Raw genomic sequence first — 15,819 nt, 5'->3', positions numbered from 1 at the left:
AATGTGGCAAGAACATACATGTGTAACTGATGGGTATTCACGTTTTTTTTACAATCTAAAATTTACCCATTGGAAATTGTCAACATGTAATCCTATAGACGCGGCTTACCGAGCAGAATTATATCAACAATTTGTAATAAGTTACTGATCCAAAGGCTTATAAGTAGACATTACTTTACAGATTTTCATCAGACAAACGTTATCTTGGACCCGATAGAACTTGGTGAACTTTATCTGAAAGGAGCCAATAGGCCGCTATGCCTGCAGAGTTGTATAACCACCGTTAATCGGAATCTTTCATCGGCAGATCGACATAAGATTTTAACATTTGACGAATTCATGCGCGCACGGGCGTATCAACACCCAGCGCTATTAGAACATTACCATACTGCTCTAATTATCAGCTTCGGAGCTGCGTTATGCATAATATATGTCTTGCTAATAGCGCTGTTTAACGAGAATCCATAATATGTAATGCGGTTAATTTAGTGCAAATAAGCTGCTGTTTTGCGTAATAACTCAATTAAAATCATAGTTTATTTTCAATCGACGAGTTACAAAACGCAATATAAAAAGCAAAATACGCAAAACGTTTCAAAATGAACGCGTACTGAATCAAATAAATACATGTATTCATGAAGGTGGAAGATTGAGGAGAAATTTAAGATTTTTATATAATGGTTAGGAATGAGAAATTGTTTTCTAAATTTACATATCTAGGTATTGTTTTCACCACAGGTGGGTCTATTACAAACACTTTTGAAACACTATCAGGACAAGCTCTCAAAGCAATGTTTAAACTTAAGAATTGTTTAAATAAATTCATCACTTCGTCAATAAATCATAGTTTAGATTTGTTTGACAAGTTAATTTCACAGATCCTAAGCTTTGGTTCAGAAGTATGGGGATTACATAATACTTTACAATTAGAACGGTTATGAGATTGTGTCGCATCAAGCCATTCACGTACTTGTCCATACGAACAACCTTTAACCATTACTAAATGCATATAATACACATTTTTTTACAATCAAAATCAACGCGCTTAAAGCGTTGGCAGGCTTTCGACCTGCTACAATTTGTTAGTATAGTCATGTCATGCCGAATGAAACGAAAAGTGTATGAAGATTTCTAAGTTTATATCACTGCTATAAATCTGTTCATTTTGTATACGAGTGGCATAGGTTTAGGGCATTATTAGGATACATCAATACATACAGGGAATATATAGTATGTGGATGATTCAACGAGGATCCTGTCGTAGCAGGCCGATAGCCTTTCAACGCTTTTAGCGTTTTGATTTTATTTATAAAATATGATATGATTTTATTGCTGCATTTATCATTAAGGCGCGAGATGCCATAGTATAAATGTACGGACAACTCTACTATGCCATTTTGTATGCATACATATAGTTACTCCCCTTGTTTTCATACACTACCTTGTTCTCTGTCCACGTACAATGTCTGCATTTTAGGATATACAAGAAAGACCATTGATGCAAAGCATCAAAGGGCGCCGTTTAATAGTTTATGCACTTGTTATATGTTGAAAAACAAGGAATGTCAAGGCCAACAAGCATATTATGGTTCATTGAACCGCATCTATGAAATTCTCAAAATGTTTGTAGTTTTCTGCATGACAACACAGGCAAAAGCATTGAAATTGAAGATTTTCAAGTTGAACATTTCATTAGGGGTGGGGTACATTAATGAACAAGACAGAATTAGGGTGCTTGTGCACTGTACTTTTTGTCATTGCCACATACCCATATACCAAGTTTTATTTCAATACCATAAGTAGTTTTAAAGTAATGCTCTGGTCAAGAAAAAGCGGCAAAGGGCAATAATTATGTAATTAGCTTAAAAACAGCTATAGTCATTGTGCACTGCACTTCCTCTCGTTGTGCTAAATACCATTGAATGATGTTTAATGAAATTCCAAAAAAAGTAGTTTTCTAGTTATGCTCCGGACAGGAAAAGATACAAAGGGAATAAATCTTGCAATACGCTGAAATAGAGTTATTGTTCATGTACACTGCAGTTCTAATCATATAGGGGGAGGGGGCAATGTCACCAAGCTGGAATGACAACTTGTAGGGAAGAATAAGTTACCTCATTCATCATGAAGAAGTGATATGAAATAACAATTTAACAATTTGTGTAGTACTTTAATAAATATTATCATTTCGTCCGAAAGTTGCAAACATAAATAGAACATAATTATTGAACTGTAAAGTTGCAAACATAAATAGAACATAATTATTGAACTGTTATATAAAAAGTGAACATTGTTTACTAGATGAAATGCATTTATAACATAACATGCCTTGTTTTTAGCTGTTTAATAATACTAATGTTAACTTTTTCATTTATAGTAAAGAAGAGTAGAAAATGGATGTTTAAGTTGATATTAACACAAAAACAGCATGTGTCTTATTGGACAATGGCATTTTTTTCAAATATGATAAAAATAACGCATTCAAACTGAAAATGTATCAGACTATGTATGAAGGAAATAATACTGTTTCTATTTTTCACAAAAGTTTTGAAATACAACAATGCACATATAAGCATAAATAGGCAAAATATGCAAAAAAAATAATAGTAAACAATGTGTGAAAGTGATACTGAACACTTAAAATAATTTCTTTGTGCATTAAATGAATATATACCAGAAAAGCAATACTAAATCAAGTCCAAAATGTATAATAACATGAAGAACACCCCTTTATGAATATCTTCATAACAAATCAGAGTACATGTAAACAATAATCATTTATATCATTAGTATCAAATGTGTCCAGTTTAAAGTGTGTTTTCATTTGCATTAAATTACATTGTAATATATACCAGAAAAGCAATTATAAAAATCCTTAAATGAGAAGAAACTGAAGACAATAAAGAATAACACCCATTTATGAATATCTCCAAAACAAATCAGAGGTCACCTATATATAAAACAATAATCATTCGTATAATTAGTATCAAATGTGTCTAGTTTTTGTGTGTCTGTTCATTATCTTTAAATGAGCATCTTTAAAGTGAAACTCTTATTTGAAATCAATACATCGTATAATTGTATATATAACACACATCAAATTGAATGAAAAAACAATAACTACTTACTAAATAATGCATTTACTGAAATATTGTTTACTGATAACAAGCTTGTCACCCTGTTTATAATAGCAGAATGCATGACAAATATTAAATGATCAATTGGTGATTGCTAAAAGATTTACTGTGGTCTACTATAGTATCACAAGGCAGAAATACCATGTTTTAAGTTCATTCTTATTAGCAAATTGAACTCAAGATCCTTCATTAGAAACATTGTTGTTGACATCTATCAACCCATTTTGAAAAATGAAAACAATAATATTAATTATCATAAGTCTTATTGGGGAGTAAGAGTGCATCTTTAAAAATAGTGTGTGTGTTTTTTCACTTAAATATGTAACAATTCAATTTGACAAATGAGACAAAAGTTAGGAAATAGAAGTAGTAATTGTACATAAAACAAAACATCAACACAAATTGACAAAGCTCAATATAACAGGAAATCTATATTATGAAAACACAAATCCTTAAAGGCCATAATTATTTGAACTGAATTAAGGTATAAGTAATACACACTTTTATAAAGCTTTTACGGACAACATAGTTATTATCATGGTACGTTATGGGACTTTTATCCAAATTTTGAAGATTTTTTACTGTTAATTAAAAATATTTTGTCTTTATTTGATTTTTTTTTCACATTATCAGAGATTATGAAATAAACACAACAGTTTCTGGTAAAATAAACTTCAGTTAACAGAAAAATTACGTTCAACCGAACATATTATTGATACACATGGAAAAAAATCATTTTGATTGATCTTGTGAGTCTTCGGAACAGAGCAGTATTTCGATGTTTGAAAATATATAGCAGTTTTATAAATTCATAAAAAATAGTTAATAATAAGACAACCTGCTGAAATCATTTAAATATTTTCTATGATGTCTAATGAACAATTCAAAAGACAATTTATGATAGTTTACCGTTCAGTTTTGAAGAAAATATACATAATGTCCTGTAACTATACATTTTTATAACTAATAAAATGCTTAAAAATCAACCTTTTTCTTGTAAAAAGCTCAATAGGACTTATTCATAAAATGTAATCATTCAAATAAATGAATTTTACTTATGATACTAACTCAGAATTCAGATTTAAAAATAATGAATGTACTTTTAAATTAAAATATGTAAAGAAACAAGAACACTAAGTAGGCGGTAATGCCCCTCCAAAAATGTCAGAGTGAAAGTTCTCAACTAATGTCTTTTGAAAATTATAACATGTAAACAGTCTTTGTTGGTAATCGATGTCTATTTGTTTTATTTAGTCAATGGTATTCTAACATTTAGAACTTTTCACAATAATTCTTCACTCTTCAACATTTGAAGTTTGGTTTGTTCCCATGCGTTTGTGTCTGCACAGATGGAAATTACTCAATGCTGAGTCAATGCTGATTTAACAGGTCTTTACCCATCTAGAATGTTTAGTGCTGTAAAAGAAACAAAAGTACTTTCTAACTAATTTGTATAGATAATAATACTGCCATACATATACAAAATAAAATATAAACAGTTTAATATTTCTCAACATTATTTAAAAACAACAACAATAAGCTGATACATACATGTATATAATATAAAGAAAATTACTAAATTTATAAATAAAATTCATCATCACCACCACCATCACCACCACCACAACCACTGGATTATTGAAAACAGTGAGTTTATAAAACAACAAACACCAACTCAAATATGTTTTATATGAAATACTCACATCATCTCTATCAGATGTGGATAGACATGGATGTCAAATCTGTCTCAATGATCCAACAAAGTATTTAATGCAGGCTGGAATTCTTTATATAATAGTAATATTCAGTCCTTTTCCTGCCTGAAAGAAAGTAGACTTCTGATTATCAACCAACAGAAACTACAACTGTAAAATACAAATGCACATGTATTAATTATACATTCTGCACTAATATCCGTTTTAGCCAAGAGTAAGGGTTGGTAGGCACAAATGTGTAGATGTTGTGCATATGGTTGATAATGATTCACAACAGTATGGCGTTCAACGAGACCTACACCAAGCAAATGAATGTCGCTTGTGTCCAAGCTGTTGTGGCTTCCAGCCCGAAACCATGTACATCTTTTAATACAGGTTTATTTTGAAAATATGCAGTTTGTAAACAAATAATGGGTATTTTTTAGACTAATATTTTTCTTTGTCAACAAATAATGGGTATTTTTAAGTCTAATATTTTTCTAAGATAAAACAATCAAATAAAAGATTACATACTCATATCATATACATAAATGATGTACATAAGTACATTTAAAAATATGTAACATGTACATAATGCACCAGTCAATTGTAACCACGGCCCTCCAGGTCTGGGGATATGCCGGGGATATGCCGGGGAAATGGGCTGTGTTTTTAACTTTCAGGTGGCCTCGCAGTGCCAGGTGAATATGGTGGTTTTGTCTTTGAGCCAGATATAGCAGGGAATATGCCTTACCTAGGCTCCCTGGGGTACGGGGCATATGGCGAGGATTTGACCATCAGTTCGTCCCCGCAGGACGAGGATTTTACCCGGGGTTGGCTGGACAGAAAGTCAAAGTCCCAGCTATTCCTCGGACCTGGTGGGGCTTTGGTTACAATTGACTGGTGCATTATAAGTAGATGTAAAGTATGTAACATGTATATTTATAGTACATGTAGAAATATTAAAACGCTGTCTTAACGTTTAGCAAATAAAAATGATTTAAGAATTCCAAAGAAATTAAAAAACAAACATTTTTGAACACATAAACTTACACAACTACTCAAGGATACTTACATGAATAGCCCTTTGATATGAATATCCCAATTCCATGCTGATTGTTGACATTAGTTTTTTCGACAGAAAATCTTCTCTTACGCGTATAATTCACTTATAATCCATGTTTTACTGTAATGACTCAAATTGTTAGATGTATCGTAATCAACTGTCAGTGTGCACTTTAGTGTTTACTTATTTTAAACGTATATTCATGACAAAACCGAGTTTCCAACTATTAATCGACGATGTAGAAATTCCATTATTGACCTATGAATAGCGGGGAAATACCTTCTGGTTCTAAAATAGCAACATCCGGATATGTGTAGTGTTCTAAAAATAAAACAACTCGGGGGCAATCGTAATACAATTTTACTAATGTCACCTTTAACACATTAAAAAATAAAGTTAGGTGATGATTTAATCCAATATCGATTACATTAAAGAAAACAGCTTAACTCATTGTTTATTAATGCAGTAAACATAACAAAACAACATAAAACATAATTATTCCCATTCACATAATTACCGGTCCACACATTTTACATTTCATTCGGAACTCCTCCGAATATTTACATTTCCGGCACATGATATTACAGTTAACCAATCGGAAAACGTAAACGAAACGGGAACAGTTATTAAACGTATTTGTCGTTCTTCAAATATAATGTTTTGAAGATAAATTGAAGACAATCTATTCAACCACAAATACCATTTTTAACACTCATGCAATCGCCATCCATTTGCATTTTTTAATCATAATAAAATAACAGTAAAACCCAACTGTCAATCAACTTAAAAACCGCTCCTACCACTAACTAAAATAAATTCCCATGTCATAATAGGCGCGCTCTTCAGAGCGGCGCCAATAAAGTATAGTGAATTTCCATCTGTCTCAAAATCATCTGATTATGGCACCAATGCCTTCCAGTCAGTCATATAAGATATTTCACAAAATAACAGATCTCAATTGTTTGAAAAACTTCCGAAACATATTTTTTCTTACAGCGTTAGTTACGCTTTTAGTCATAAAACAGCACTTTTGTCAGCAATCTTTTATCACTTGTTTCCAGACATTTTCGCAACAATTGGCTCATTCCAAGACTAAAAAGTTGTCAAAACAATTAACCTGTGAGTGTGCAGCTTTATGGGTGTTACATTGTGTTTAACAATTGATACAAATCACATTCATTTTTTATCATTCACGTTAAATGAGTTAAACATGAATAAGCATTAGAATTAAACACTTGTATCACGTTTCATTGTTCGCCTTTAATTCACGATTAACAAATGACCGTCACTTGGCTAGCCTTAATTTTCAGACACTTCACGGGACATACACCACGTGTAAACCAGTCAGACAGAACACACATGAATATTATTTTAAAAAAATGTGGCCATCGCCTTGAGGCGGTCAATGAAACAAAGGTTTTGAGGGGTTTGAATTTGTTATCTCCCATTTGTTAATAACTGAAAACTTAATCAAATCACTGTAGGTACTGCAGGGCACTGTTGGAAAGACGGCCTTTGTCATGTTGCTTGGAGATTGAAATATGTCCATGTATTCATGGTATGGAAATTATTTTCCGAACTAATGAAATGTTCCAATATAATTATATACTGATGAACAACGCGTGAAATATCCAGTATATATTGGTATAATTAGTGCACAACATCCACAATATTTCAGGGTAGTAAAGTTGCATGTAGGAAACTTCCAAGTTCCACATTCTATTTCGTTCAGAGTATATACGAACGGTTAAAGTCGACATATATTTACGGAGTTACTTGTCGGTTCTAGGTTCTTATTCAAATAAGATAGTGTTAGAGTACTAGCAACTATAAATGGTCTGTCGACGTCGGTAAATGGAGACATTTTGCTGTATTACATGTCAATAGAAAGAATATTTTTTGTTATCTAATCGATATTTTTGAAGAAGTGCTTTTTACTTATATGACCACTTTTTAAGCCTATTAGAAAAAAATGAACAATGTAATTTTTACTCAATAACTAATGTCTTGAAAAATTAAACTGTAAGGACCCGGATAGCTTAAGAAAACAGCACTTTTAGTTAAAATCTTGGTAAATCACTATAAACGAAATTGATCATGTGTTGAAAAGTTGGGGGCGGGGGGTGTTGGTATCTCACTTCTGTATCGATTATATTGTACCTTTAACCAAATAAGTGAATCTGGTAACCATAACATGTTGATTTAAAAATTATATTATCTAAACTTACCACATTCCCCTACCTAATTAAGAAATGTGTAATGATAACTTCCAAACCTGTTGGAAAGCCGCCATTCATCCCCCTCTATATACTGCGTCCACATAAAGTAATATTGAGTTTTCACAATCATGTTTTTACTTAAATGTAAACTTTTGTATAAAAAAATATTGAGTGGAGTTGAGTAAGACAAAGTCGATCACACTTCTACTATTTAATGTAATAACTATATCAGAGTAGTATAATACAACGCGCTCTGGAAATACAGAAATAACAAACATTCGAAAAATATAAAGAATGAATATATAGTAATTCACATATATGCTTAGTAAGTAAATAAGACTTCTGGATTGAATATAAGGCTTAACGACTAATTAAATAGTTCAGCTGAGATATTCTGGTGGCCGCGATCATTGCTTGAATACTTAGAAAACTCAATGTAAAACATATACAATACAAGATTAACACAGCAAAAACACATTTTACATACCGATTGTGGATTTCTACAACTTGAATGTCAGATGTTTCTACCACAGTAGCCAGGTTTACAATGACTTCTGAAACTTCCTCCAAAACTGAAAACCACAAAAGGTCACACAGGTCAATATACCTTAAACCATCACTTATGATAAAAAGGAAATAATCACAGTATGATCACAATTTAGTTTTGACCCGGCTTCACAAACATGTAAAGGTGCGTAAATGACACTCATACTTAAAATAAAACTTTAACATTGTCGACAATCCAGACTCTTTTTATGTAGCGTATGTTCAATTCGAATACAAAACAGAACAATTCAATGGTCCAGTGTGTCTAGATTGTTTAAATATACAGCATTGTGAAAGGAAGCAAACATTCGAGGTAGATTTTTTTATCTGATACTTATTTAAATAGTTAAAGACATTTGGTTGTGGTGGTTATTCTGACTAAATTAGCTTTTTGCCTCAGAATCAAAATTATATTAGTATCAGTTATTCTGACTTTGTGTTAGTTTAATTCCCGGGTTTGATTTTGCATACACAGTTTCACTTTTTCACTTAACTATATGTATAAATAACATTTATGGTACATAAAAGTATTTATGTAGCTTGCTAGGCCATTTCATTATTGGTTTAGCAATTTTACCGTTTCGTGGTACCGACAAGCGTTTTTGTGCGTCGAGGTCTCACTGCCAGATTTCGCCTGGCTTGATGGATACCACGTGACGTTAACGAACCAATGAAATCTCTATCGCCATTATCCTTTGTCTTCAGCGAACAAGCTTTGCGTTCGCACAGTCATTACTTTTATGGGGTTAGAACTCGACTCCCTTTCGATGGAAGCCCGTCTTCCACAGGAAAAACTCCACAAATTAAGGTCTCTACTGTCTGATGTGGTTATAAAACGTAAAATAACACTGAAAGGCCTCCAGTCCATCATAGGGTTGTTAAATTTTTGTTGCAAAGTAGTCAGGCCGGGAAGAAGTTTCCTCCGGCGCTTGATAGAGTTGATCGTGAAGGTTACCAAGGCATCCCACTATATCACCTTGAACAAACAAAGTCGTAAAGACCTGTCTGCTTGGCGTCTATTCATAGACCATTTCAATGGGAAAAATATTATGCTTGAAGACCGTTGGATTACAGACACCTCTTTGCACTTCCATACTGACGCAGCAGGGTTTATTGGTTATGGAGCTATTTTCAAAACACATTGGCTCCATGGCTTATGGCCTCCACATTTGTCCCATCATACAATCACCTTCAAAGAGTTGTTTCCCATCGTCATGGCACTCTCTACTTGGGGGCCACTCATTACAAACTCCTGTGTTGTGCTCCACACAGACAACCATGCAGTTGTCCACATTATTAATACACAAACCTGCAAGGACCCCTCCGTTATGTCATTGGTTATGCGTTTAGTTCTGTCATGCATGAACAATAACGTGCTTGTGAAAGCAGTGCATATACAGGGCTCAAAAAACATCTTACCAGATCTTCTGTCTCGTTCACAGATCGCGAAGTTCAAAAGATTAGCGCCACACATGGACACAGAGGCAACTCTGCATCAGGTGGATTCCCTCCTTCCACCTTGAATGCGGCCATTTTCTCCCTTTTGGAAAATGCCCTTTCTAAGTCCACGAAACTCAGTTATCGGAATGCCATCAATAACTTTTCACGCTTCCATGGCACTTACTATGCGGGCCAACCGCTGTTTCCTGCTTCTACATCACAACTTGCGCAATTTTTGGCTGATTGCAATTACAGGGGTTTGAAGTACTCCACCGTTACCCAGTATGTTTCGGGTATCACTTATGTCCATAAAATGCAAGGTTATCCAAATCCAGCAGAGCCTTTCCTTATAAAGAAAATGTTGCATGGGTTCCGTCGCACAGTCACAACAGATACGCGCTTGCCCATCACAATACCTTTGCTTCACCAACTGGTTTCGGCGATTGCTCAAATCTCCCCCGACAGGAGCATACATTTGCTGTTAAAGTCTATGTTTTTGACAGCATTTTTTGGCCTATTTCGGTTAGGGGAAATTGCCTTGTCACAGACTGCGCCATCAAATGTCATCCAAAGGCAGCATTTAACATTTCTGCAAAACAACAGTCACAAAGTCAAAGGGATAACTATTAAAATGTTACACTACAAACACTCTCAAGGTCACTCAGCTTCGATTTCGTTAACACGCCAATCAAATCTCCAACAACTCTGTCCAGTTAAAGCGTTGCTGCGATACCTTAAAAAATCCAAACCTCTGTCAGGGCCTGTGTACAGATTGCCCAATGGCTTTCCGATTACCACCAGTTATTTCCGGAAATGTTTCAAATTGTGTGTTGAGCAGTGTGGCCTTGACTCCAACAGGTATACTCCACATTCATTCCAGATAGGAGGCGCAACACATGCATACTCCTTTAACACACCCTCCACTTCTATCCAGGCATTGGGACGATGGAAATCGTCTGCTTATAAAAAGTGCATCCGTCCCACCTCCTTATCCATTCATTGACCATACCCGGGTGTGCGTATAAGGGTGAATTCCCTACTCCCCCGTTCAGATTGGTTGAGCCAACTGGACAATTGTTAACCCCAGGCCTGACATCTACCCCTCCCTATGTAATGTACTGTTCTGACTGGTTGAGCCAGCAGAACTAGCTCATGTCTACCAAGACGGTATTTCAGTGTGCTCGGGTCTGTCTGGTTGAGCCAGCAACCCAGGATCTGTGACATGTACAGTGTAATTTTTTGATATATGTGCTGTTCTGTCTGGTAGAGCCAGCAAAAATGTCATTGTATTTTTGTTTGTTTATTGCATTGTCATTATTATAATGTATTGCATGCATTGCATTCCTTGGTTGTATCTTCAAGGCTTGTCTTTCAAGTCTTTAATTGCAGTATTCATGTTGTACATACATTAATTTTGTTGTTAACTTACACCTTGCATAATACTCTACCTGTTATATATATCAGGTGACAACCTAGTCAACTGACTCTTATACCCACTTGCATAATACTTAACCTTGTATAAACACATGTTACAACCTAGTCAAATACCTCCCATATCCCCTTGTCTGGTGGCGCTTCTCTTTTGGCGGTTTTGGCCGCCAGATAAGTCATCAACATTTACCTTGTTTATACAAATGATGTATATTATTGTTACGGCATTAAATAAATGCCCATATACAAACTTATCCTTGTCGTTTGTTGATTACTTACTAGCTGGGGATATGAGAGTCATAGCCAAACCTGGTATAATACATAAAATAAAGTTATCATATTTTGAGCAACAGTATTCCGTTATTATTAGACAATATTGAAGCTTTTGGTCATGAGGAAAACTACTTACAGGTGGAATGAATATGAAGGATACTGTCGCCGAAATAAGGCGATTGGAACCAATAACAAATCCTACTTCCAGATAAATAGCAATACAAAATTACTCAAAAGATAGTCATCCATTTGGGATGCTGGACATTATTCAGAGGAAATGATTGTGTGATTTAAAAAAGGAAACCTCCATTTCAGAAACTCACATGATTTTTTCTACTTATCATATCTGACTTAAGAACAATTTACAAACTATTGAATATAAATAATTGAATGATACATAAACAATGGTGTTCATTATATTTAAGAAGCATTAATAAACATTCAAGGCAATATAAAAATGCTCCCCTGAAATGAATAAAATACTGGCGAAAACGATCAAGAGCCAAAATGTAATATCCTATGTTTTAACTTTATTATTTATTTCATTATAAATAAAACTACATTGCACGTAAAAATTAAATCTTTATGCAAATTAATACATACTGAAACTTGATAGTATGTCAATGTTAATCATATGTTCATGTTTTGGAAGAATTGATTGGTATTTGTTTTGACATTGAACAAATTATAACGTATTTTTATCCACCGTTACCAAAGCCGCTTCTTCTATCACCTAAAAGCTTTTGGCAGACATACTTTCAATATCGATACCAATTATGAGTAGTTAACACGGTACGATTATGTATTTAAAGACTCCAACATGTCCGGAAAGTCGCTTAGTTTTACAAACCAGGGCAAGCCTGAACTAATGCTGCTTGATACTTACGGTGTAGCAATCCAAACTAGATGACTTTATAAGTCACACATGCAAACGCATCGATACTAATTCATGTGACATACTCACACATTTTAATCCAGGGATTTTGACAAAATACAAGCCTGTGAAAACTATTGGTGACGGCATCTGCCTGTATAGAGTTGCTTCTATGGAACTGACCGGGTCTGAGAACAATCCCGTGTTACTTCGTCTGATGTCTGCACTTGAAATAATTCAACATAAACCACACTACGATGTAAAGAAGTCAAACATTATTTTCCTCAATGATGTCCGAATTGTCGCAATCGCTTACACTGAGTTAGTTCGCCAGTCTGTTACATTGGGTGCATAATGCAGTGATGGCCCCTATATACGCATTGAGCCCCGCACTAAACGTTCCCATCAAGTCATATTTCCCTCCAATTATCGACAATGAATATCCAGAAGCTTTCACACGCCTGGTCATCGGACGGGCTTTTAAGAACACAATATCTAAATTTACCGTCATGACGATGATGTCCGTTGATTCATGCAACTTCGTGTCAAACCATTTTGTTCGTAGTCAATAATACCCAGATTTCAGAGTTTGAATTTGTAGATATTGACATCTCATGTTCGGTACATGACGCAGACAACACCAGCTCTTCTGTTGCGCCTGATAATTCTGTGGCAATTACGCAGAAAACAGATCCATCAGTATTGCATGACCTCAGCAATCTTGATGTATCAGATTCTCTGCCTGTGCACGAATCAACGAGTGTAACATAATGTTATGTTGTCGCGCCATTTGACCATATTTCCAGTGATTTGCATGGGCAGCTAGACTCAGGATTGTTAACTAAACCTAGAATCAATAGTAGGAATCTTATAAAGTAGGGAGGATGGACTGACTGCATTACCACATGGGCTGAAGGAAAATGTTTATTTTGTTTTGGACATCATAAAATAACTCATCTAAAAGGGTTAACAAACAGAGCAGCTAATTTGGTGATGATTGCGGTATGTGGGATTCAAAAACTAGGGCATCACCAAAATCGTATTACATAAGAACAGAGACAGGCCACATGGCATTTGTTTAATTTCGGCAAGGCCAATTCTGTCGAAAAAAAGACGTGATTGTGAAGAATGAGTATGTGCCAATTAATCAACATCCTGATCCTTTGTTATGATTCACAGGTACTATATATGCAGCTCGCTGTCAGTAGTAGAATACTTGGGTAAGTTCCCAGGTCTAGCTCCCCACTCAAATGCTAAAGTCCCCAAGTCTGAATATCTGCGTACCCCTGACCTTGTTCTTGAGGTGGTTAAACCAATCGAAGGTCACGGGAAACCCCATAAACTATACAATAAACTCAAGAACAAGAATGATGAGGTTACCCGTCCGTCCGGTCTGCAACAAATGTATGACATTAACAAACGCCAAAAATAGTAATGAGGATAATCTCTCAGGTCACCCCACCAACGTTGCAGACCAATTTCAAGTGCTGGACAACTTAGTTTCTCAAGATCACCCATTTGTTTGGTCCATAGTAACCCTAAGTGACAAAACAGATACTAGATCGTATCTTCGGCCCAAATGGTCTCGCAGGTGCAGATGACACAATCTGCTTTGGCCAAAAGTGTGATGACTTTGAGGAATACTGTGCGGACATATCTGAAACTTTCGTGCAGTATTTCCGGAAAGGAAATGTCTCAAATCATGTTTTAACGAAAAGGTTACCGACCCTGTAAGAAAGGAGGCAATTCCCTCAAACTGGATAAACAACAACTGCGGGTCCATGAACCATGTTCTCAAACAAACTGCGGTTTGGAAGTCACAGCCGTTCACAAAGTTTGTTTACCTGTCCAATGATTACGTAGAAGGTAAATTCAAAGAGTCGTGGTCAGCCACTGTAGGGACAGATGAATTCCGCATTGCCGAGAAGCCATTCTCAATTCCATAAATCCAAAACTGCTTTGATGTCTATGGCATTGGCCCAGCGCGACATTCAATAACAAAAGTTCCGTAGACATGTCCCCCGTAAATCTAGTACTAACATCCACTGACGGTCGGTCTTCCTGTGGTCTTACGGAGTACCAACGGCCGAAATCGGGACAAAGCGAACGCCCGGTTTATGTCTGTACAACCAGCGTTAAGTGCCCACGTACGTCAGATGACTCGGACTAATACCGCCTCATATTGCAGACACTGGAAATACGGACTATTGATTATAATGCACCATGCTTATAAAATATGTAATATAAAGTGTTTAAGGTATGACTGTTTCATTTCAATAATGAACATATCTCCATAGTTATAATTTAAATTACAAATGATACTTTTTGTACATTCGTAATATTAAAACATAATATGAATCAAGGCAATGTATACATTTATGCCGGTATGAACTTCGGAAGTCACAACTTATTTTTCGTGATCTTATTTAAGCATGTTGCATTCAGTGGTTAATCTTAATATTTTCTTATAACTCAATATCAATTTTATTGTCTTGTCTTGTATGAGTAGTAGAACACAGCGTGCATTTTCATTTCATTAGCATTGCTTTTTGCAACGTGCATTTTCCTTTCATAAGCATTGCTTTTATAAGAGATCGTTTTTCCATATTTTGTGTCATTCATATGTATATGTCTTTGTCAATGATATTAATAGATATTGTAAGTTAAACAATCTATTTTGTATTTGCAGCGTTCAATATTTTATGGTATTCATTCATATGTTTATGTCTTGGGTAGCCTTCCATATTCTATGTTATTCATATGTATATATATCATTTATGTAAAGAATGATCGCAAAATAAAATAAATATTTAGTTTTTAGATAACTGCATGTATTTATTTATTTACCTATAACCATACCCATACAATCGTATTTCGGTTGACGACAGGAGATAACTCTATTTGCTAAATAAGGGAAATTATTTTGTCAATAAATTCATTATTTCTTTAAAAACTCATTTTTTGGCTACAATGCTTATAATTAATATATAAATAGGATAATTAAAATATGAATACGTGAGCAGGCGTATTTCGGTAATATATCCGTCTTTCGGTAATAAAACCTATTTCAGTAAGTCTAGTATCCCCCTTCCAGTAGTACTTTCAGTACTTTGATTCTGATAGATGTGTTACTTTTTCT

Source organism: Mya arenaria, chromosome 9, assembly GCF_026914265.1.
Source record: "Mya arenaria isolate MELC-2E11 chromosome 9, ASM2691426v1".
NCBI classification, from domain to species: Eukaryota; Metazoa; Mollusca; class Bivalvia; order Myida; family Myidae; genus Mya; species Mya arenaria.
The sequence above is the reverse complement of the archived record's forward strand: the minus strand, read 5'-3'. Positions refer to the sequence as shown.